Here is a 23,333-nt window from a genome sequence, read left to right as displayed (position 1 = left end):
CCTACCTTTGGGAATCTCAGGAGAGACGTGATACACAGGGACTGCGACGAGGGGTCTACCCCCACACAGGTGGTGAAAGAGCTAATTTGGGCCCAGGAGGCCAGTTAACCTACTTGGAGGGTGGGCCAGGCCTAATCAACAATGAAGCTGATTCTGCAGTCAGCAGTAGAGGGACTGGTATGGCCAAGAAGGAAGCCCTGGGGGAGGGTTGATTCTGGGATCTTCTCCTGAGTAGGGAGTGTCGGCCATGAGGCCAGGAGCGAAAGAGACATGGGGCAGTCTGTGGGGAGGAGCAAGCTCCCGTGGTGAAGCCTGGAGGATCAGAGAGGCATTCAGATGAAGGGTCAAGCCTGAGGAGGGCAGAAGTAGGGTTAAGTTTGTACTTTGGGTTTGGGATTAGCTGGGGGATCCCAGGGGAGAGTCCTCTAAGTCTTGCCCTGAGAGAAGGGTGAACCTAGAGAGGCTGAGGGAGAAGCCACTCCAAGCAGGCTCTAGGCTACGCTCCGTGACCCCACAGCCCTTCTACTCTGCCCCTCTCCTTAATGTCCGGCAACACCACTGCCCCTCATCCTTCTGGCACTGCACTCTGCCCCTAACTTAACTGCCCTGCACTATGCCCCATACCTCACAATTCACTAGCCCCACTACCCACCTTGGCCCTGTACCTTACTGCTCAGATAACTTGCTGCACCAGCCCCGCTGTCTGTGCACATCGCCCGTAACCTCGCTGCTTCCTTCTCTCCTTTTCAATACCCAGTAAACCCTTGCGATTGGCCGGAGTGCTGGTCTCTTCTCCCCTGTTGGTTATGGATGCTGCAGTGGAGAAGGGCACTGGGCAAGAGAGGGGCAGGGGCTGTGGGGAAGGGGTTTGCATCCTCTTCCCCACTGTTGCACTGGCTTGCTGCAGTCTCAGGCAAATCTGCTTCCTCTACCTCAGAGAGAACCTCCAGGGATCCCTTACTGTGTATTTGCAAAGTGGTAGGAGACCCTGGGGCAGAAGGGGATGAGGGCCTGTTACTACTCGTGCAGGGCTTTTCACCTGGAAGGATCCCAAAGCGCTTCACAAACTTCACCTAGCGCTGCAGAAATGCAGCCACCTCTGGGGTGGAGCTGGGCAGGCAGTGATAGGTGGGGCGGGAGGGGGATCCCAGTTAGGGAGACAGGGTCAAAACCCTCTTCTTATAAAAATGCCACCGGGGTTTAAAAAAGAAGGTGAGATGGTGAAAATGAAAAATGAATTCAAGGAAAAAGGAGAGAGCATGTGGGGGAGAATGTCCCCGGTGGGAAAGAAACAACTTGTTAGAACTTTAAAGAGACGTGTCTGAATTTATTAAAATCTGAATAATGAAGCCGGCCCCCTGTGGATTCTGCTGGTGGTGTCTTAGCCGCTGAGCGTGCGCCTGTGGGCGCTGACCTTCCTGCTGTGCTAATCTGATTAAACAGGGAGCTGCAACATAGAGTGCTTTTGTGTGTGCGCAATGAAAGCAGCCTGGGCCCGTGACCGGAGCCTCGCTTCCCTGCCTGAGCCAGACAAAGCGGCTGTGGCAGAAGCTGCCTTCAAAGGAGAAGCAGTGCCTTTCTTGTGTGGTTTTTTTTTTTTTTTTTTTTTTCCCGCTTTCCAAATCCAAATTTGAGCTAAATGCAGAAGAAATAATCAGTGGTAAAGTTTGCTGGGGCCCTGTAGGGATGGCGGCAGAAAGATTCCCCTGCATTCACCTGCCCTGTCCATATAACAATGCACCCAACTCACCCCTGTGGACACCTGTCCCAACCCCATTATACATGCCCTAGCCATGTAGAAATGCCCCCGCTGTCAGGCCTATACGCTTGCTCCCAACCCCCATATACATGAACCAGCCCCACATACCTTCCCCAGTCCTAGAGAAATGCTCCCACCCTCAGCCAAACATGCTTGTCCCCAACACCTGTGCACCAGCCCCAACCATCATACACCTGTCCTATAGAAATACGCCCACCCTAGTCCCTACACACGCCCGCCTCCACTTCCAGATGCATGCACCCATCCTTGTCCCTGCACACACCTGGCCCAGCCCCAGAGAAAGAAAGCTAGTGCCTGGAGTATGTCTTTTTACATCATTCAGTTCTTATGCGCCTTCTCTCAGGGCTTTATCCTGAGTCAAACCCTGCCTGTTTGGCACTAGCATAGATCTCTCTGGGAAACCCTCTCACCTGGTGTCAACTTTAGAATCTGCAAGGGACAAACTGCCTCCCCACCCGCCTGTGAGCTGGGACATGCCTGGCTGAGAGGCAGGGCTGCAAAGAGGCCAAGAAGGCATCTGGTGGGGAGGAGAAACGGGGTCATTGATTAGCATTTCAGTTTCTCTCCTTTCGCTGAGAGCGGGACCGGGAGGCCCGGCTGTGTGCCAGGGCAGGACGCTGTGCAGAGCTCCCTGGGAAAATATTTGCCCAGTTTGTCAGAATGAGGTGAATCCTGCTAATTATAGCTAATTAATTGTCAGCGGATTGTGCTTGCCGGCTCCTGATGAAAAGCTGTGGCATATATTGAAGTGTGACTTGGCAAGCGGGCTGCTAATTATCCCAGCGCATGGCAGCAAAGCACCTTCTCTGCGTGGGGATTATGGCGGCAGGCACTCGCTCCCTTTGTTTACAGGAAGCAACATCTCATGGCTCTGATCTTTCTCCCCTCTGCAATGCAGGGTGGAAAGAATCCAGGAGCTGCAGAGAGCGGACATGAGTAGCAGAGAAATCACCCACAGAGCTGGGACTGGAACCCGGCTCCTGCACGGGCCTTTGCCACTTGAGCCCAAGGAGAAATCTCCTCAATTTAGCTCTCACAGTAGGCTCCTTATTCTAGTTTCCGTCACTAGGGGGTGACATTATTACACTCACTCAATACCTAAAGTTGGTCTATTCAACTTCCACTCTGACAACTAGTCTTCTACCTCCTTTCCTGCGCCACGAAGTTGCACACTATATACCTGTCGAGCTCACTGCTGGAAGAGGCCAAGAGTTTCGTGCACTTAAGAAGAAAACAAGGCTGAGTCTTTGGGGCAGGGGTTGTCTTTTTGTTCCATGTTTGTGCAGCACCTAGACCATGAGTTGGACTGTTACCAGATTTGCCTGTTACTTTGGGGTATGCTTATGTTTTATGGTTACTCTTCTGGGGGGTGAGGTTTCTGTAATTCTATCAATGTACTGCTTGTGTCACTTGTGTTTTCATAGGGAGCTCTACTTCTCCCTTCTGCAAGTTCCCTCCCAATGGAGCTATCCTGCAGGACCTAGGTTCCCCAGGGCTGGATTCCTCCAGCCCCAAAATCAGATGGGCGCGCGCGCACACACACACACATTATATATATATATATACACATACATTAACAGAGTGCGTCTGAGCGGACCGGGTCAATCAGCACACCCAAGCTGACCCCTGGCCTCAGCAGGCTTCGTCGAACAGCACTTCCAAGCTGTCACCCTCATATGCCACGGGCACTGCACCGGAACAGAGCCTGCCTGAGCGGGCTGGGTTGAGCAGCACTTTCAATCTGCCACCCTCCTATGCTACAGGTTCAGAATGTCCCTGTCCCGTCTTTCACGTTACAAATGTGCTGGTTGTAACCCATGTGATGAGCAAACCCCACAGGATTTTTGGGCGCTGCAGGGATCTTTAGCTTAGGTACGAGGAGCATTGCTGCAGAGCGAATGGGGAAGCCAAAAAAGAGAGAGAGGGAGGGAAACAACCAGCTTAACCATAAAAGTTATTTATTGCCAGGTAATAACCATACAAGGGGAGCCAAACAAACAAAACAATGTCACAATATTAAATCTAGTTTAAATTTGATTACACAAGCCAGGGTTAGAAAGCTATACTGAGAGAGAGATGGGTTTTCACCACTCCGTGAAGCTTGAACTGGTCTGGGGTCCCGGCTGGTGGTGGTAGCTGAGGGCTGGAGTGCTGGAGACAGGCAGAGCCCCCAGCATGATCAGTCAGGAGAAGATGAAGTTCCAATGGAACTGATGAAGATTTTGGATCCAGGCATCAGAGCACTTACTTGAGCGTGGGTATGGGTTTTTGGTAGGGAAAAAAACAATGCTTCAAGGGAGAACACTAGATTTGTTTATGGGTAAACTGATGGCTCAAGGGATGATACCACAGTTGTTTTGTTCAGGCCAGACAACAGGAACTGCTCGTTCCTGGATATGGGCGCTTTTCCTTCAGGGGAGCTCACAATGCAATTAGGCAGCTTCTGTATTTTTGATACCGATAAAGGATTTATTACTAGAATTGGTCTGATAACTACTGAGCTGGGTGTGTGCAGGCATGGGTTCATTAACATCTGGAGCAGAGATCCCCCATTATGCAGTGCCTCCCTGCTTTTCTAGTCCCAGAGTGCAGGGTGGTTCTTGCCTTGGAATCTCTGTTCTCCATTCTGTATGCTAATGGAGATGCCTCCCTGTCCCATCTCCGATGCAAATGAGGCTAGGGGAGTTGTCTTAGTCCTGTCACCCTTGTCTGGAGGGGTTAGGTGTGTCTCCCATGGCCTTTTTGTTGCTTTTTGTAAGTCTTTCTTCTGATCGGTTTTAGTTCAAGCACAGGCTGGGGGCGGGGGTCCTTCGTGAGTCAGACAGGTTGGATACTGTGCCCTAGTTCCCCAAGAACACAGAGCTGATAGGTAACAGTATTCCTGCAATATGGCTGTCTGTCGTGTCCAAAGATAATATCATGGCATCACGTGTGATTGATTACACTCTTATATGTCTTGAGACCATCCAGTTATATCAAGTAGGATAATAATACTTAACTCTTATAGGGCTCTTGTCAGTAGATCTCTAAGTGCTTTACCAATGAGGTCAGTATCAATGTCTCCATTTTACAGATGGGGACACTGAGGCACAGAGCAGGAACTGACTTGCTGAAGGTCACCCAGTAGGCCAGAGCTGGGAATAGAACCCAGGTCTCCTGAGTCTTAATCCAATGCTCTAGCCTCTAAGAGCAAGTTATTCCATAATTGTCTACTAAGGCGTTTCTTGCACCTTCCTCTGAGACCAGACACCAGCTGAGACTATTATTCGTGACATGTGTTGGGGCTGTGTGGAGAGCCCTCACCAGGGATCAGGCCCCTGTTGTACTTAGGGCTATGAACACAATTGTGGGCTGGGCTGGGCAAGGGACTTCTCTGCATATTCGCTGTGTTCCCCACTGAGCCGTCATTGACTTCACTCCCATGTGCTGGGCTCTGACATGCCTGCGCTTTTGGGGTCTGCTGGCAGGTGACATGAGGCATCCTTCTGATCGCACCAGAGTCAGGAGGAGCTGGGAGGCGGGCCTCAGCCCCGCAAGTGCCGTGGGTTTAGGCAGCTGGCGGGAGGAGGCAGAGGGAATGAGCGTCAGACAGAGGATATCTCCTCCCCACCGCGGCTGCCTTGTCAGCGTTTAGAACAGAGAACTCCCCTCAATTCCTCGAGGAGCAGAGCTGCCTTGTTAGCACTATGAGGAAGGTTCTTCATTTGCGCTACAAAGCTGATCTCGGGGTCATGAGCATCCCAAGCTGCACATCACACCACGGCTTGTTCTCTGCGCTGACCGCACCAGGTCCAGCTGGGCCCACCGGGGAGGGATTCCTCTGCGTAGTCCTGAGAGCGGGGGGCGTGGAGCACGGAGGGGTTCTCAGAGTTCTCCAGCCCTTTACATGTCCCAGCAGGGGTGCAGCCTGGCCCATGTGCTCCCTAAATGATGTCACCTTTGTGGAAAGGTCACATGTCCTGTTCTCTGGTGTAGTTTGTAATTATTTATTACGATCGCAGTGGTGCGTAGAAGCCCCAATCCTGGACCAGGACCCCATTGTTCTGGGTGCTGTACAGATGCAGAACTAAAAGCCTCTGGCCCAAAGAGCTGACAATGTCAGTCATCCGAAGAGGGCTGAGTCTCTGTAATCGAGGGGAGAACTTGTCCCCATATCGGCAGCCAGTGCCTCCCCGCGCACAAGAGCGAAAGGAGCAGCAGGCAGGACAGGGACTCTTTAAAGCCAGTTAGTTTTCATTTCCTGGCTTAAATGGCATTAAATTATCGCTAGATGGGCAAGGCCATCCCTTCCCGCGAGGACACAGGCTGATGATTAGAGGGGAGAGTGGGGCCCCGAGATTCCTGCTGCATGCAGTTCTCCCCTTTCCATGTGGGCCTGCTGCAGGCAGAGCTACCCTGGTGAGCATACCCAGAGAAATTAGAGCTGGAAAAGATTGAGCTTAGCTCGTCCCTGCCTTCCCAAGGGGCCAGAGCAGGGGGTAGGGTCTGGTGCTTTGTTCAGTCTCGCTGACGCGTTCCCAGCACCTCCTATTCCAAAGTCTAACAGCTCCCTGCTTTGGGAAGGGTTTCCAGATATCTAGAAGGGTTCCCCCATCTTCAGTTTGTCCCGTTACCCCTTATGGGCCCCGATTCAGCAAGGTACAGAAGCTTGCGCCTAATTCCAGCACATGAATAATCCCATTGACTTCAATGAGGCTACTCTTCTTCTTGAAGTTTGGCCCATCCCTAGCGCAAGGGGGCCCCGATCTCAGCGGGGGTCCATAGGTGCTACTGTGCTATAAATACTGATAAGAGGAAGACGATTCCAAGGACAACCATGGCCTGAGCTACAGTCTCGATGTGAGCCCCCTGAGATGGGGAGGAGAGTGCGAGAACAAGGAATCGCAAAAAAGAAAAGGAGGACTTGTGGCACCTTAGAGACTAACAAATTTATTTGAGCATAAGCTTTCGTGAGCTACAGCTCACTTCTTTTTTGCGAATACGGACTAACACGGCTGCTACTCTGAGAACAAGAAATGAGTGGTCTGAGCTGGGGGAGACCTGGGAATGGGTTGAGTTACAATCGCCTTCAAACCAGTGTGTGAATGACTCCCCCATTTAAGACAGGGGTACGAGACTGTTACGGGGCCACAGCTAAATCAAAGCCTAGCAGTTTGGCCAGAAACTAGCCCCAGGTGGGCGGAGGGTCCAACCGGGTGTTGTGACCAGGTGTGTGTGTGTGTGGGGGGGGAGAGTGCACACAGAAACTGAGAACAGCCTGAGAAACAGACAGCCTGAAGGAGCAGCAGAAAACTCAATAGCTGGCTCCGGAAGAAACCCGGGAAGAGGTTATGGGGCAGAGGTGAAGATTGCTGTGACCACATGAAGCTGTTTCCTTCTCTTTGATTCCTTCTGTGCTCAGAGACCCGGGACGTGGTACATTCTTTGTAAATGAACACACCTGCATCCAAGAATTCCCCGCCCATCGCCAAGTTTCACCTCCAGCTGGAACGCCCACTGGACCCCAAGTCTGGACGAACCACTCAGGCTGAAAAAGGCCAGGGATGAAGGAGATTTGCTTTCTGAAGCTACGAGATGAACGGGGAGTGGTGCTATGAAGGCCGGAGTCTAGTCCTGGCTGCATGGCAGGCTCCATCCGGCGACATATGGCCAACAAAATGTCTCATTTTGCACAGGCTTTAAATCTTCATGTTGGATGGTTAATAACGATGGGCATGTTTAAGGCTGCTAATGAGACCCTTGGAACTGGACGTTTGCTGTTAATTGCCCTTGTCTGTGTAGTAAATACCTTTGCTTAACTGGATGTTTCATAGGCTGCTGTGTCTAATTGTTATCCCAGGAGAATGCTAACTGTTCTGGGTAATGAGAGACCAAGACGATGGAGATTGGAGCATGGGGAGGAACAAGGGATTTGAGATGTGTAATGAGAGATGGGCCCAGCAAGAGTGGGAAAGAAATATTACGGGATGGAGAAAAGTGGAAGGAGGGGAGGGAATTCCACCTCCAAGCTCTTCCTCTTTCCAAAGGGCCAAACTATCCCCCATGATCCGAGCATTCCTGGACACATGGGCATTTCTAATCTGAAGGAACCAAGTGTCTGGGAGATATTTGCATTCATCACCTCATGGAGAGAACTTGGAGCTAACCACTCAGAGGCAAATCTGGACCCAGGGCCCAGGTTTGGAGCCAGGGACTCTGTTCAGGCCCATATCTAGTCACAAAGATCCCTGCAGCAAGAGGGAGTGTGAGAGATTAAGGGCCCTCCTAGGAGAAGGGAAACTATTGTGGGCAGGGAGATGAGGTGAATGATGCAGTGAGGGGAGATGAGAGGGAGAGAAGACACCAGTTGCATGCAGAGGTGCTGTGTAAAGAATCAGTTTGGGTGATACCTAGGCCGGTGCTCAAATATCAGAGTGAAGAGCACAGGATAAGAGACAGACAGTGTGACCAAAAGCGCCCCTGTATTGACACCCTGCATGTTATTGTAATAAGCTCTGTGCAAAATATGCCTTGTGAGGTATCATTTAAAAATGAACACCGCATTGATCACCAATTTTCTTGTGTGAAATGGATATTAAATTATGAACAGAAGCTGAAATGATGACTACACAGTGTTCACCAGACATGTCTGGAAGGGGGTAAACCGATTTCTCAAAGACAAAGGGGAAGCTGTTTCCTCTGGCCAGGTGTCATCAAAGTGATGGGCCATCGCCTGACAAGTGGTTGTTCTTTGGCAGTGCAGGGGGGCAGGAACAGAGTGATCTGCGTTTTAATAAACAACATGGCACCTTTCACCACAAGACTCCATGTCTCCTCCCTCCTCATGACAGGAATGAACTTGACCTCGGGGTAACTCTTAGGAACATGCATTTCAGAGGGTGACTGGGTTGTAAATGTGGGGGGTAAAAACACCTCTGGTTATTGCTCTCTCATCTCGGAAGACAAAGGAACCAGCCCTTTGACTCTGGGGGGCAGAGGCGCTGACTTCCCCAGTTCCCAAGAGGAGCTCGACCCCCCCACCTCGGGCCTTTCTGCCCCCTCCCCCACTTCTTCCTGCCCCTGCTCCTCTTCCCCAGTGCCTCCTGCATGCCGCTGAACAACTGATTGTGACAGGCGGGAAGTGCTGGGGTGGGGTGGGGAAGGAGCTGATTGGCGGGGCCCACTTTTGCTAAGTGCCCACTTTTTCCCCCCCATGGGTGCTCCAACCCCAGAGCACCCCTGGAGTCTGCATTTATGCTGGGGAGAGATCCTGACCTGAGAATTGGGTCAGCCCCGTTGCTGGGAACATGGGGTGAGGATTTTACCTTGAACCGGATCTAGCTTGTTAAGACTGAGTTACTAGGAAGCTTTTTCTCTTTCCTTCTCTTGTAACCATTTCTGACTTTAATGCCTTATACCTATACTCACTTCAAATCTCTCCCTTTGTCGTTAAATGAGCTGGTTTTATTTTTAATCTAAATTAATCCAGTGCTGTGTTTAAACTGAACTGCTTGATAACTCCAGTTAAAGTAGCAAAGTGTTGAATACTGACCCTTTACAGGGGCAACGGACCTTTTAATATCTGAACTGTCCTGGATGGGGCCGGACGGTGCAGAACACAAGTTTTTGGGAAAATTCAGGACTGGGAGTGTATTGTGATCACACTGCAAGTGGTACCGAGGCTGGTGGGAGCCAGAGTGTGACTGGCATGTTGCTGACCGGCTGCTGTGGGTGCGGCTACTGGACCAGGTCTGCAGCTATACACAGACTCTCAGGGGGTGACCTGCATGCTGGCAGGCTGTTTGTGAGTGGCCCAGCTTGGGAGCTACAATAGCAAAGCATGGTGAGGGACCCACTGTGGCAGGACAGGCAGTGACACAAGCCTTCACTGGTCTGGATTGCACCCCAGAACTTCACAGATGGAGATAAAGGTGAATCACAACATTCAACCATGTGTAGATTTGGAAGCTCTGCTCCCTCCTCTTTGTGCCCAAATCAGGGGTTTTCAGATCTAGCCAGGACAGGCGGAGAGGAGGGCTAGCAAGAGTTGCCGGATATGGGAGCTGGAGCAGAGCTGGGAGGGAGCACACAGACAAGGCCCAGTAGGTGCTTTAAAGTTCTGCATGTGTGCTCGTTCCCATACAGCGCTGGCACCCGTTGCATCCAGAAGGCACTCTGGCAGTGACAGAGATGGTAGCCTGGCTGAAGTTACTGTATCATTTGGCTGGGCTGGGCGAAGCACCAAGTATTGTGGGGCCAGGCGGCTAGCGAGACCATTGTAAATATCACCCCTGGCAATCCTCAGCCATTACACATCTCCGCCATTCCTCACACCCTTCATCCTGCCATGGCTGCTGCTCTCCCAGCCTGCACTGGGCCCTTAATAAGACGTGATTCACACACTGCGTTTAATTAGCAATTCAGCTAACGGTTTGTAATTCAGGCACGACCCTGATTGCATCCGAATGCTACTTTATTTCTTCTCTGCTGCTTGCATTCGGAGCACTAATTATGCCTTTTTGGATGCTAATTGCTTTCCAGCCCTCTATCACTGTCTTTCTCTAGCAACATTTATTTTTCATGCATCCATGTGTTTAAACTAATAAAAGAGTGGAGGAGGAGGGGGCCATGCAGGGCTGAGTCCCGGCCAACTTCCATAGGACAGACAAGTGTTCCAGCCCTAGCCTGCTTCCCAGACCCCTCTGGTATCCGTGGGCAGCTCTGCCATTCTGCCAGTGCATGAACCACTCTCAGCAGCCATCCCTGGTGCTCTCAGCAATGCTCCGCTAGCCACGCCGCCAATTTATCCCCAACCCCTTTGCCCCATAACCAGATTCTCTATGGAACTGGCCCCCCACCAGTGCCCTCCCCCTCTAAAGAGGTGCACTCTCCCCATCTCTTCAGCACGATCTGCCACACCACTCACGCTTCATCTCCACAAGCACGGACCCCATTCTTTCAGTGGCATCCCCCTCTAGAGTGACCAGATGTCCTGTTTTTATAGGGACAGTCCCGTTTTTTGGGACTTTTTCTTATATAGGCGCCTATTTACCCCCCCCCCCCACCTCCTGTCCTGTTTTTTCACAGTTGCTGTCTGGTCACCCTATCCCCCTCCCCTAATCACGGATCCTACTATCTCAGTAGAGATCCAGTGGAATCTATGCTGTGCAGTAGGGACCAGCATGGGTGATTCAGCAAGGGGTGCTCTCTGCTCTGGGTCAGCGCTGACTCCAATGACCCCAGCGTGGTAGTAGGGGGTGCTGTGCTGTGGGGTGCTGTCTGGGATTACACATATAACCGAGATCTTAGCTACTCATGGCCATTAAAGATTTCCTGGTGCAGTAAGTGATGTGAGGCCCAGCGTCCTTGTTAAATCACAACTAGGGTAATTGCATTCTTCCATCAGCAGTTTCACCTGGAGATGGTGCTCTCTTAACATCGCTGTGCAGAGCGGCTGCATGGGGCTTCTCCCCATCAACCAGCCGCTGCCAACTCAGAATTGCATGAGGGTATCCTGGTGCACATACAGCAGTCTGTGTGCTGGTTGGTTAAGCTGCAATAATACTGTTACTTTCCCCTTTTAAATGACAGGTTTCCTATGCAATGAATAAGAACTCATCCCTATTTCAACTGACAGCTCCGCTCTCCTCCCTGTCTTCCAACCCCATAATCTTGGTGTAATCTTGGCCTCCTTTCCTCCCCACACATCCAGTCCCTCACTCTCCGATTTCAAAACCCCGACTCGCTCTTCTCCAACGGCTTGCTCAGCCTATTTCGGTTGCCAGGAAATCTTTGCTGGGAGCAGGGAATGTGGACGTCTACAACATGTGTGAACGCCTCATGTCCGACCTTCTATTTAGCTTGGACACACGAGTAGCTTCCTTCTCCAGCCCTGAAGAAGAGCGCTGCAAAGCTCCAAACCATCGTCCCTTCCCCCACAAGAAGTTGGTCCAGTAAAAGATTGTCTCTCTCTTTCCCATATATAATTTCTCTTATTTATAGGGGTGACAACCTCAGGTGTAAAGCACCAGCAGCCCGCGGATACAGAACCACATCCTCTCGGTGTGGCGCTGCTTGTAACGCTGCACCCACGCGTGGGTTGTCAGCCACAGATGCAACCTGGGATGTCTGATCTCAAAGGAGGAGCCTCAGTGAGGGCTAGGCTAGGCTAGGCTGTAGCAGACTCGTCAATCTCTATACTTGGCCCTACCACCACTAGAGGGGGGCAGAGCACCATGCTCGGGGATAAGCAGCACCCCCTACTGGAGAGAATGGCATACCTGAAAGGAAGGTGATTAGAGCAGTGGTTCTCAACCAGGGTGCCGGGGCCCTCTGGGGGACCATGAGTAGCTTTCAGGGGGTCTGCCAAGCATGGCCGGTGTTAGACTCACTAGGGCCCAGGGCGGAAAGCCAAAGCCCCACCGTGCAGGAGTGCAGCCCGGGGCCCCAAGCCCCACCACCTGGGGCTGAAGCAGAAGCCTGAGCAATTTAGCTTTGTGGCATGGGGCCCCTGGCAATTCCCCGGCTTGCTACCCCCTAACGCTGACCTGGCTTTTATATACGGAAAACCAGTTGTGGCATAGCTGGGCCATGGAGTTTTTGTAGTATGGTGAGGGGGCGCTCAGAAAGAAAAAGGTTGAGAACTCCTGGGTTAGAGCACAGGCCTGGAGGTTAGGAGAGCTGGCTTTTACTCCCAGCTTTGCAGTGTGTTGGGTGCGTCATTTCCTCTCTCCCTGCCTGAGATTCACCCGCCGTAGAAGGGGAATCTGGTATAGTTCCCCAGTGTGCAGGGGGTGCTGGGAGACTCCATTAATATTTGCAAATTGCTTTGAGGTCCTTGGGAGCGAGGTCTTTGGTGTGACTATCTTGCGCTCTAGTGGCTGCCCTATGAAAAGATTATAAACCTTAATACCGATGTAGCAAATAAGGCTGACTCTGTTAATTCAAGTGCTCAAGGCCTAGGCTTTTGGTGCCAAAGGTCTCTGGTTCCATCCCTGCTCCAGGGACCATTACGACATCTGCCTTGTGATTCAGTAACAGATTCATTCCGTCTCAGCTCCTGGTAATTGACTGAACCAGGAGATCCTCTTGGGAACGCCCGACTCAATGCCGGGAAGCTCCCTGGACTAACTTGCCTAAGGATCCATTGTCTCAGCTGTGTTCAGTGAGCCTCTCTCAGCATTGGTGTCGCTGTACCGGAGGCAGGAATGGATTCACAGCGAGCATCTACTGAGGGAAGCTGGGCAGGGATGGATTTCATGCTTCGGGCCTGGCGCCCACAGGAGGTCTCCTTCCTTCCCAGTTACCATGGGGAACTGGACCTGGACAGATGGCCGGAAATCATTTCTACTGCATAGCAACAGATTGGGATATATAATTACAGAGTAAAGCGAGGGCTGCAACAGCTGTGACTTCCAATTTCGGACTGCTGCTTTCAGGTGGGGATGGGAAACAAAACCAGTAAGTCAAAGAGAATGGAAGGAAAACCACACACAGAACAGAGTAATACTTCCAGGTGCAGGTGTATGGGAGACAGACAGGCTAATGGGCAGGGATGGTGTGACAATACTTTTCACCCTGTCAAAGTGCTTTAGAAACATGAATGAAGTCAGCTGCACAACTGGAGGTCGGTCAGTGTCATCATCCCTATTTTATGAATGGGGAAACAGGCAGAGAGAGATGAGATGACTTGTCTAAGCTCAGTGGCTGAGTTGGGAATAGAAACCACATCTCATGATGACCCCTCCCTTGTCTTGGGGTTTAACCACCAGTTCGTGGTGCTAGCCGGGGAACTCGCTGATCCCTGTTCCAGTCTCTGCTCTGCCACAGTCTTTCTGTGGGACCTTGGGCAAGTCATTTAATTTTTGTGCCTCAGATCCCCATCTGTGCAATGGGAATAATAGCTCTGCAGGCCTCACTGGGGTGTCGTGAAGATAATTGCACACAAGATTGTGAGGTGCTCAGATACCAGAGTCGTAGGGACCATGAGAAATACCTAAGATGGGCCAGTGGCTCTGAGATGAGTAGGCAGAAAATAACTGTCTCAGTGAGGTTGGATGCTCAAATACCTTGGTGATGAGTGTGGTATCAACACCTACTGGGACAGATACAGAGCTGGCTGCTCCGTTCAATTGCCACTTAATCAGATCAAGGTGTCCAGCACCAAATCATGTCTTTTAAAAATTGCACAACCTCCATCCTTTCTTTGGATCGGTTTAGACTCTTGCTGCAGGTTTTCGCAGGGTAATTCAGTCGCTGGCTGCAGCTGGCCACCCTGTTTGGTTGATAACACAAAAGGTTAATGTTCTGAATAGGATACAATGAAAAAGGAGCCTTGGCCCTGCTATAATAGGAGAGGGGGTGGGCAGCCCAAAGCAGAGGCACTCAGACAGGACTACAGGTAGCGTAACACTGTTGGGATTGTACGGTAGAACCTAGAAGCCTCAAATGAGACTGGGTCCTGTATAGATGCTGAGTAAGACAGTTCCTTCCCCAAAGCGCCTACAGACTAAACAGACAAGATAGACCAAGGAGCTCTTCTTAGCCTCATTTTACAGATCGGAACCTGTGGGAACAGAGAAATGAGGGGCCACAATCCCAAATCAACCCGGCGTGTTGGGGAACAGCGAAGTTCTTGTGGTGATCTGGCTGTAAGAGTCACAGCTGGAGCAGTGCAGTCACACAGAGAGCTGGGAATTTATTCCAGGTCTCAGCTCAGAGTCCTGGCTCCAAAATCATCTTGTGTCCCTCCTGTGCCTGTCCCCAGACTATAGCAAAAAGATCAACCACTTATTTCAGCTGATGGGCTAGGAAGGAACCCGAGCAAATGAAAGGACATGGCTCTGAGGACATGAGGGCCCGGAATCTCAAAGGTATTTAGATGGCTAACTCCCTGTAATCGCGCTGCACCAAGAGGCCTGCGTTTATGATTTGCCTTTGCAAAAGCCCCTTCTGAGAAACTAACAGAGCAGATACAGTCCTCTGCCCCCTTCCTGAGGCTCAGCTTGAGACTTCCTGGATGCTGCCAGCTACAGAGGGGAGCGGCCAGCAAGCAGCACAGCAGATAAAACTGAGAGAGCCTTGCAGCGAAGCAAAGGGGGCCAGATCTTCCCTCCTCCCTGTGGCGGTTCCCATAATGCACAGACCTCTCGGGGACGGAGGGGGGGGGAACCAAACACAGGACATTCCCTCCGTACTTCGGTGGAGGTACCAAGGGTGAGCCGATAATGACCTCCTTGAGATAGGCGGAAATACGCAGTTTGGCGTAAGCCGCTTCTCCACAGCATGTGGGGTGGGGAATATGTAGCCAGGCCATTGGCATGGGCATTGGGAGATGCTCCCCCCTGTCCCATGCAGGGTTGTGCGGTTAAGAGCAGGTTGAGGAACCTTTCATTGTGTTGCCCCTGTTGTCTGGGAGGGGCTGTCATTTTCTGATCAGGGCCCAGAGACTGAGGTGTGAGATTTATGGTCAGGAACGCTGGGGGCTGGACCTGCCCTAGCTTTGGATCTCGCCCAAATCGGGCCGCCCTTCCTTTCCCTCATCTCTGCCCAGCTTTGAGCATGAGACATGCCTCAGCGTGGAAGAGTTAACCATTCAATAATGCAGTTTTCTAGCAGTGTGACTTGGAGCACACTATTGGTGTGACTGGCTGGACAAGGGGGCAAGAGAATCTGGAGGATGTACGAGTGGCAGACACAGGTAATTTTCACAGCAGGAGGACAGCTTCCCATCTGTGTTATGATGGTGTAAGTCTGGAATCATTCCACCAGTCAGTGAAGTGACCCCGGGTTTACACCAGTGTAATTCAGATCAGGACCTGAGAGAGGCTCTCGGCTTCCTTTCATTATTAGTGCTCTCTGCTGTTCCTCTTTAGCAGCTTGGTCTTGTCTACATGCACTGACGGCTCTCCTAGCCTGCCTGGGGACCGAGAACATGAGACCTGGAGTCAAACCCGGGCTTGCCACTATGCCATTGTGAGGTGAGATTTTGCATTGTCCCCTAGGGACTAGGCTGAGCCCTTTGAACTCATTGCACGGGCGACCCAAGATCTGAACCTAGCTCTCCAAAGGGGCATTGCTAATGCATAATAGCCCCTAACAAGCCCCTCTATCTTAACCTTATTGTGAAATACTTTACAAAGACTTCCAGTGAAACGGATACAGATCCCAGGGAAACATCAGGGTAAACCACCTGGTTAAAAGGACAAAAGCACAGCGCAGTCACTCCTCTCAGGCCTGGTTATAGCCCGATAAAGTCTCTCTTAAAGGGGGAGCCCCCTTAGCCTGATTTACAGCACGCTAGGGTTGCAGGCTTTCAGAGAGCTCCTCTGCATCACAGGGGAGGGAGTAATGAAACTGACAAGATTTTATTGGGTGGGTAATTGATTAAAGCAGCCTGAACTGCAGCAGCTGTTGCCACACCTGAGCAAATCAATTAGCGATGGGACAGTGTGGTCAGAAAACTCAACAGGGAGGCAGGTGCTGAGCCAGTTGGATGTGAAATGAAGCTCAGAGCAAATTCTCAGCAGATAAGCCTCTTAAATTGGGTTTCCAGGATGGGGAGGGGAAGGTAAGGAGATTGATTCCTGGGAGTCAAAGCACTGTGAGGCCAGATTCTCATGTGACGAGTCCATTGACGTTGGTAGAGCTATGCTGCTGTAAAGATGGCGTAAGCAAGGTGCAACTCAAGCCCTGTCTGTCTTGGGCAAGTCACTTCCCCCTTTGTGCCTTGGTTTTCCCACCCACCCTTTGGCTTTGTCTTCACTGCAAAAATAGGTGGTTTGTATACCACAGTAGCTATCTCTAGGTATCTGCCTGGTGGGGACAAGGCACAGGTAGTTTCTACCCAGTGGCTAGTTGAGGTTTATATTACACCCCTCCACACACCTGGAGTTCACCAGAAATGGCTTTATCAGGGTAAAAAGAACAGTGCCTTCCTCTGCTGGGCTTTTACAGCAAGATTTCTCATGAAATTAGCTAACACACCTATTCTATTCTTGCAGTGAAGAAATAGCCTTTGTCTGTTGCTTCTAATTGGACTGTGAGCAACTTGAGGCAGGGCCTGTCTCTCAGCATGTGTCTGTGCAGTGCCTGGCACAATGGGGTCCTGATCCTGGCTGGACTTTCCAGGCTCTCCAGTAGTGCAAAGAGCAGTTCGGCTCTCAGCAGTGGAGTTCCCGGCAGCAGCTGAGCCCGGGGAACGCTCCTACCTGCGCCCCCAGGAGATGTTATCGTTCAGTGTGGGGCTGTGCGTTATGGTAGAGGGACCAGAAAACCCCCAGAGCTGAGTGTGGAGGTTCGGTTGCTGTTGCGTTTTGTTTTGATTTTACCCAAACTGACCTTTTTGTAACGAAGCCACCAAGAAGCTGCAGGTTTTGTGCCTTCTAAGGCAAGATTTTTTTTTTTTGTTGTTGGTTGGGGTAAGCGAAAACAGCCCCATATATATCAGCAAGTGCTGGTAGCTGACTGTGATACCAGGGGGCTGACCCTGAGCTCCTGTATGGAGGATTTACCCAGGTGGAATTGCAGCTTCTCTGACATGACCCCCTTTTTCAAGCATCTTTGCTAAGGAGGGTAAATTAAGTGATAAGGGAATAACTGATGGGCTCCTCTGTAGCAGGAGAAAGGTTCCTTGAGTGAAGCCATGATTACAGCCCTCTTAAGCTGTTAAGGGAGCTTTCGGGAAGCCAGACGTACATTACTGATTGCACTCATAAAAGGTAAAGAGTCTGCACTTTGTTGAAGGGGCTGGCAAGGAGAAGGATCCTCTCCAGCCAAGGTCGGGGAGCCAAACAGGTGTGAAACCAGCCCACCCTCTTGCAATGCAAATCAATCCTCCCAGAGACCTCCTTTGAAGATGGAGTGGGAGGTTGAGGAGAAGGAGCAGGAGAACTATTCTCTGAAATCAGTTGTTTTGCTTTAGTCGGGGTGTCTCTGTCACACCTGCTGTGCCAGGTCCCTAGTGCCAGGGAGGCTGGGGGTAGGCGTGGGACCCTGGCATCCTGCGGTCGCTCAGTGCTGTTGTCTCTGCTTGATTAGTTGGGTGTTTCCAGGGTAGTTGTTGTGAAGGGGTCAGCATGTGATCTCCGGCCCTTCTTGTGCCACTTTCATGTCAGCCACTTAGAGCAGGGAGGTTTTGTCGGGCCTGCACCATAGCTGTGGGATACCCCGGGGTACAACAGAGCTGTAAACAATGTAGTAGTCTCCCAGAAGCTCATCAGCCCCCACCCCCATAAACTCCTCTGCACCTCCTATAATTCTTGGAGGAAAACTTCAAGGGCTAGGCCCCTTTTAACAAATGAGGGTCCTGATCCTGCTCTCTGTGCAAACCCCAGCTCTGGATGGCTGTGTGAAGTGGGGCCGGAGGCCTCCCAATAGATGGGGGAAGTGACTTGCTCAGGGAGTCCAGGGCAGAGTTGGGGCTAGGACGCAGGTTTCCAAACTCTGCCTTGTTGTTGTTCATCCCGTTTATTAGGGCAGTGCCTAAGGGCTAGCCAAGATCGGGGTCCCGGTGTGCTAGGCGCTGTACAGACACAGCGTAGCAAACAGTGCCTACACCAAAGAGCTCACCATCTTGTACTTTCACCACTAGAGCTTGCTTCCTCTGCCCCTCTCTTACCTGAGATGGTTTGCAGTTGGGATGCTAACCTATGCCGGTCCTTGCTCAGCCGCCCAGGGTTGAACTGAGCACAGTTGGGGCACTCTTGCCAGTGGCTCCAAGAGGAGCTGGAGAAGGCCCAGACTTCAGGGTAGCAAAGAGATTTGCCAATTGGTAGGGAGAACCCTGGCTTGTCGCCCCCTCGAGCAATGAGCCAGCAGCAACCCCCTCCCGGAGAGACTGACCTGACTTTCCTCTTTACCATGTGGTGATTTTTTTTTTTTTTAAAAAGATGCTTCCCCATTAGTTTTGAGACTCCTAATGGAGCTTTTTAAAGATGCAAAGTAATCAATTCAGCCTCTCTCTTTCTCTGCCTTCTGGGCTGGCTGACTGGGTAGTGAATCGGGCTTTTGCTAGATTGCAAAATGATTTTAAACATCCCGTTTTCTAGTCAGCAGCAACCTCTTGTCATTTCCTTCAAGTGTCTCTCTGCTGCACTTTCCCTCATCTGGGGATTTCTGCCTCTCACATGTACCCTTAGGTGTTTGCTGCCTCTCTTAAAAATGCAGGGCTGGAAAGCAGGTGGGGGTTGTCTCTGCACAGCTTATACATTCAGGGCTCTGCAAGGTCAGAGTTCTGGCTGTTTATAACCCCCGATTTCCTCCAGGCAGATCCGAAATGCCCTGCTCAGGGTCGGTATTCAGGAGATAAGGCCCGGGCCGTAATTCCCCAGGCAAAGAATGAGGCATTGGGGTGGATTGTTTGTTGCATTCATGTAATGGCTTGGACATGTGCAATATCAAATGAGCCTCTTGAAAAAGGCATCAATTTTTAACAGTGAGAGTAATCTGCCAATGGAACTATTTACCTAGGGTGGCGGTGGATTCTCCATCACTGACCATTTTAAAACCCAGATGGGATGTTTTTCTAAATGATCTGCTCTAGGGGTTATTTTGGGGCAGTTCTGTGACCTGGGCTATACAGGGGTCACACGAGATGACCACAATGGTCCTGTCTGAGCATGCAATATATGAAGATATGAAAGCACTCAGCCTCCCTGCAGGCAGGGGAGCGGAGCTGAGAGCTGGGTGGGTTTTGTTCTAAAGGGCAGGAAAAGGAGCCAGCTGCCATGGAGAACAGAAATGCTCTGTTCCAGGATCCAGCTGGTGTCGAGATGGGTGTGTAAGCGAGATCATGGTGTAGTCTGAGCACAGGCCTGGGAGCCAGGAACGCTGGGTACAGATCCCAGCTCTGACACTGACTCGCTGTATGACCTTGGGGGAGTCACTTAATGTCCCTCTCTGCCTTAGTTTCTCCCACCTGCCACATGGGAATAAAAAGGAGCTAATTTGTATCGGTGTCTGGGGGAGGGCAGACTTGAGACTGTGGTTCTGGGGGGCAGGGGAACGTTACCCATTTTACCAGCCTGGGCAGTGTGGTGGTATATTGCGCCAACACTTAGGAGCCCTATTCATAGACCTTGTGCCAGGTGCTGTACAAACAAAACAAAAGACAGTTGCTGCCCCAAAGAGCTGAGAATCTAGTGCCAATTCTGTTAATGTGACAGTGACTTTTGTGATATTTGTCCCCCTTAAAGCCCCAGCTCCTGGAGTCAGGTGACTACAGGAGAATCTTGGCTTTAATTTACAAAATAAAAAAAGTAAGTTGCTAGCCTTCCTGGTGGCAGAGAAAAGCTTGAAACTGCGATCTGAGCACACTCAAAAGACTCAGAAATCAGAAGGCAAAGAATAAGAACCCCAAACTTTTTATTTTAAACATGGTTTTTGAGGCCTGATTAATTATTTCTGGACACTTGGTGTTGGCATTACTGAAAGGGGTTAAACACATAGGGGGTTAGCATCTGAAATGGCATTCCTGTGCAAAGGTGTAGCTAGTAATCCTCTGCCCATTTCCCCAGCCCACAAAGAGGTAATTTCTTCTAACACTGAACAAGGAGCTTTATTAGAACAACATTGCCCCTGCCCTTCACTACAGATCTGCTTCTGCCTTCATCCACGTATCTTAAACCCCCCATCCTCGCACCCCAGTCCCTCACCAGCAGACGCGCACAGAGAGCAAGCTCTAGCAGTAGGATGCTAATGAAAAGGCCCGATGATAACCCCTCCTGCTTGTCCCCGCAAGAACTGCTCCTTGCCCATGCCGGATGTTAACCTTGGCCTGCTATGGGGACTCTGGCTGGCCCCCTGCTCCTGTGGCACCAGTGGGCTCTCTCTACCCTGCCAGTTTGGTGGTCTCAGGGACCCTTGTTAAAGCACCCTTGCAAAGCTGCTGTGAAAATCTTCCCTGCCCTTGGCACGCTGAGGAAGAGGCAGGGCTGCATAAACGGGATGAGGCAGATGCGAGGGGTTGAGAGGGGATCTGTATTCCACGTCCTCCCTCTCTGTGTTAGCCGGGGACCGGCCTTCTTGTGTCCGCCAGATGGGAGCATTACTGTGCGCTTATGCAAGGAGCCTCTTCGCTGTCGGAAGCTAAGCACAGCGATGGCATCCCTGGCTGGGGGCCGGGAGAGCGGAGAAGGAGCAGGGATGCTGCTGAATTACAAGCCGAGAGCTGCAATCACAAAAGGCAGTCGGGGGCGGGAATGGCTCTGGGTATGAACTGAAGTTCCTGCTGGGGTCAGTGGTGTGCTGAGGATCCCGGACTCCCAGCCGAAGGGTTTAAAGGCGATCTATAAAGAGGAAATACAGTTAAAAAACAAAAACAAAAACAAAAAAACAAAAAACAAAAAAAACCCATCTTCTGCCTTGTTTTTGGTCTCTTTTCATGGTGAATTCGATAGGCCTGAAAAATTGAATTTCTCCTCTGCCCCTTTTTTCCTTTTTTTGCTTGCTTTTCACATAAGACATTCAAGCCTGGTCTCCCCTGGAAGATGCCATCATCACCAGAGAACTGGTGTAGTGCTGACGTCACCAGAGACGAGCCCGGCGGTTGAGAGTGGAAGAGATTTCTAGCAGCTGTTTTTAAACAAGTGTCGCTTTTGGAGCAGGTGTAATTTAATTCCAATACCCAACAAACACTTTGGAGAAAGGAAATTTTTGCTAAAGATCCAACACCACTGTACCTCCTATTCATCGAGAGCATCCCAGGGGCCTCCCCGAGGTCTTCCTGAAAAACTAGGGAAAACTACCCGTGATGCTAACTGCTTGGACTCTGGTACAGAACCAAGTGGGACCATCCGTCCCCTCAAGCGCGCTCTCTCTCTTTTTAAACCAGAACATTGAGGCCTTCTTTATACATTGTAAAGACAGAGGCCTCCCGCGCCTCCCTGCCTTGATTTTTGAGAAGCCCTTTGTGGGCTAGGGAGAGCAAACGTCCGTTGCCAACAATACCGCTCACAGCAGTACTGAACGGATCCTTTCGCTGGTCACTGCCATTAGCAAAGTCTGTCTTCCTACCGACTTCGGATCTGCCAGCAGGCTATTGTTTTCCGAGGGCGTTGCTTGTTCCTGGATGACCGCTGCGAGGGCTGGAGGGGTATGTGAGTGGTTAAGGGGAAAAAGGGAGCTAGAGGAAAGACAGAGAAACTGGGAAGGGAATAAGCAGGGGAGAGAGAAAGGGATGTGGTGGTAAGAGGCCCAAGCAATTGCCATGCAGAAGGCTGGGATGAGACTAACTCTAGCGGGGGGAGGCCGGCGATAAGGGGAGGGGGGAGCGTGCCGGCTGCAGGCTTATCATTTCCAGGCCCACGCTGCTCCTGCTGGATGGTACTTTCCAAATATGTTTATTTTGCAGATAATTAAACTGCAGTTACCTCACAAATACTGCTAATGAAGCAATTAGCGGGAGAGGAGGACAGCATCCTGAGAGGTGGCCTGCTGCTGGCCTTATAACCAATGCTTTGTTTGGCCAACTGGCTGCACAATGATGCCTTGGAATTAAGTTTTCAGGCTTTGACTGATGGAGACAAGGAGAGGAGGGTGCAAAGCAGCTGCCATCTAGGTCTCTGTAGGCACTCGGCATCTCTGAGGCTCCTCCATTCAGCAAAGGCTTTCAGGGAATTGTCTCATGCAGAAGCAGTCTGGCAGCTGGGCTGGTCCTTCCATCCATCACAGAACTGGCCCAAGCCGGTGAGTGATGGAAAGGGGTAAGCTCCTTCAGATCCTCGGGCCCTTACACTGTGCCCTTCTCAGCGGGAGTGTGACCAGAGGACGGACCCCTGGAAAGTGGCATAATGCAGGAGAGGAGAGTAATGCAAAGTATCATCTAGTCCAAAGTTAATTTCAGGGCCTGCAGCCAAGACTGCAGTGTCTTAGCCCTCGACAGGGAGTCACCCTGCTCTCTGGGTTGCTCAGCCAGCCCTCTCCCTGGGCTTGATTGCATCTAATGAATAAACCTAGGTTAGAACCAGGAGTGAGCAGACCCCATGGGGCTGTGTCCTGAAGATCGCCAGGCTCTGGGTCTGATAGGTCATCAGCTGCAGGGAGCTGCAAAGCCCTCTGTCTACCAGCCTCTCCACAGTAACTGTCACTGTTGTGCCCAGGTCTTTGATACAACATCTGAGAACTTCTTCCTCCCTTTGTCCTGGGGGAGCCGAATGCTTGACACTGACAGCACATGTGCCAAAGGACAGAACTGAAGCATTGGAGAGGAAGGATGGTTCAGGGCTAGGGTGGCTGCTTCTAACTCAGGAGCCCAGGGTTCAAATCCTTCCTCTCTCACAGATTGCCTCTGTGACCGTGGGCAAATCACTTAGACCCAGATCTTCAGATGTATTCAGGCTCCTCGCTTTCACTGAAATCCTTAATCTCTCTGGGTTAGGTGCCTAACTCCCACTGGTTTTAATGGGGGTTAGGTGCCTCCATACATATGGAGAGCTGGGTTTCTGTGCCTCAGTTCCGCCTCTGTACCATGAAGATAACAGCCCTGGGCTACCTCACAGGGGTATGGTGAGGATAAATACACTAAAAATTGAGGTATCAATAGGGTTGCCATCTTTCTAATGGCTGGGAACTGGAA

At 51.1% G+C, this 23,333-nt stretch overlaps 1 long non-coding RNA gene across 3 annotated transcripts in view; it reads left to right on the top strand.

Moving 5' to 3' along the window:
* Positions 1–23,333, top strand: part of LOC119845351 — a 56,267-nt gene that overhangs the window by 17,585 nt on the left and 15,349 nt on the right. The window contains exon 1 of one of the 3 annotated variants that reach the window (XR_005289574.2): positions 16,195–16,328. The exons of 1 other annotated variant lie outside the window; for it this stretch is intronic. This is a non-coding gene — a long non-coding RNA (uncharacterized LOC119845351). Of the gene's footprint in view, positions 1–16,194; positions 16,437–23,333 lie in introns of those variants that run through there. One more of the 3 variants, XR_005289573.2, reaches the window with a different exon arrangement.

The sequence above is a fragment of the Dermochelys coriacea genome, chromosome 19, assembly GCF_009764565.3.
Source record: "Dermochelys coriacea isolate rDerCor1 chromosome 19, rDerCor1.pri.v4, whole genome shotgun sequence".
Lineage (NCBI taxonomy): Eukaryota > Metazoa > Chordata > Testudines > Dermochelyidae > Dermochelys > Dermochelys coriacea.
The sequence above is the reverse complement of the archived record's forward strand: the minus strand, read 5'-3'. Positions and strand labels throughout refer to the sequence as shown.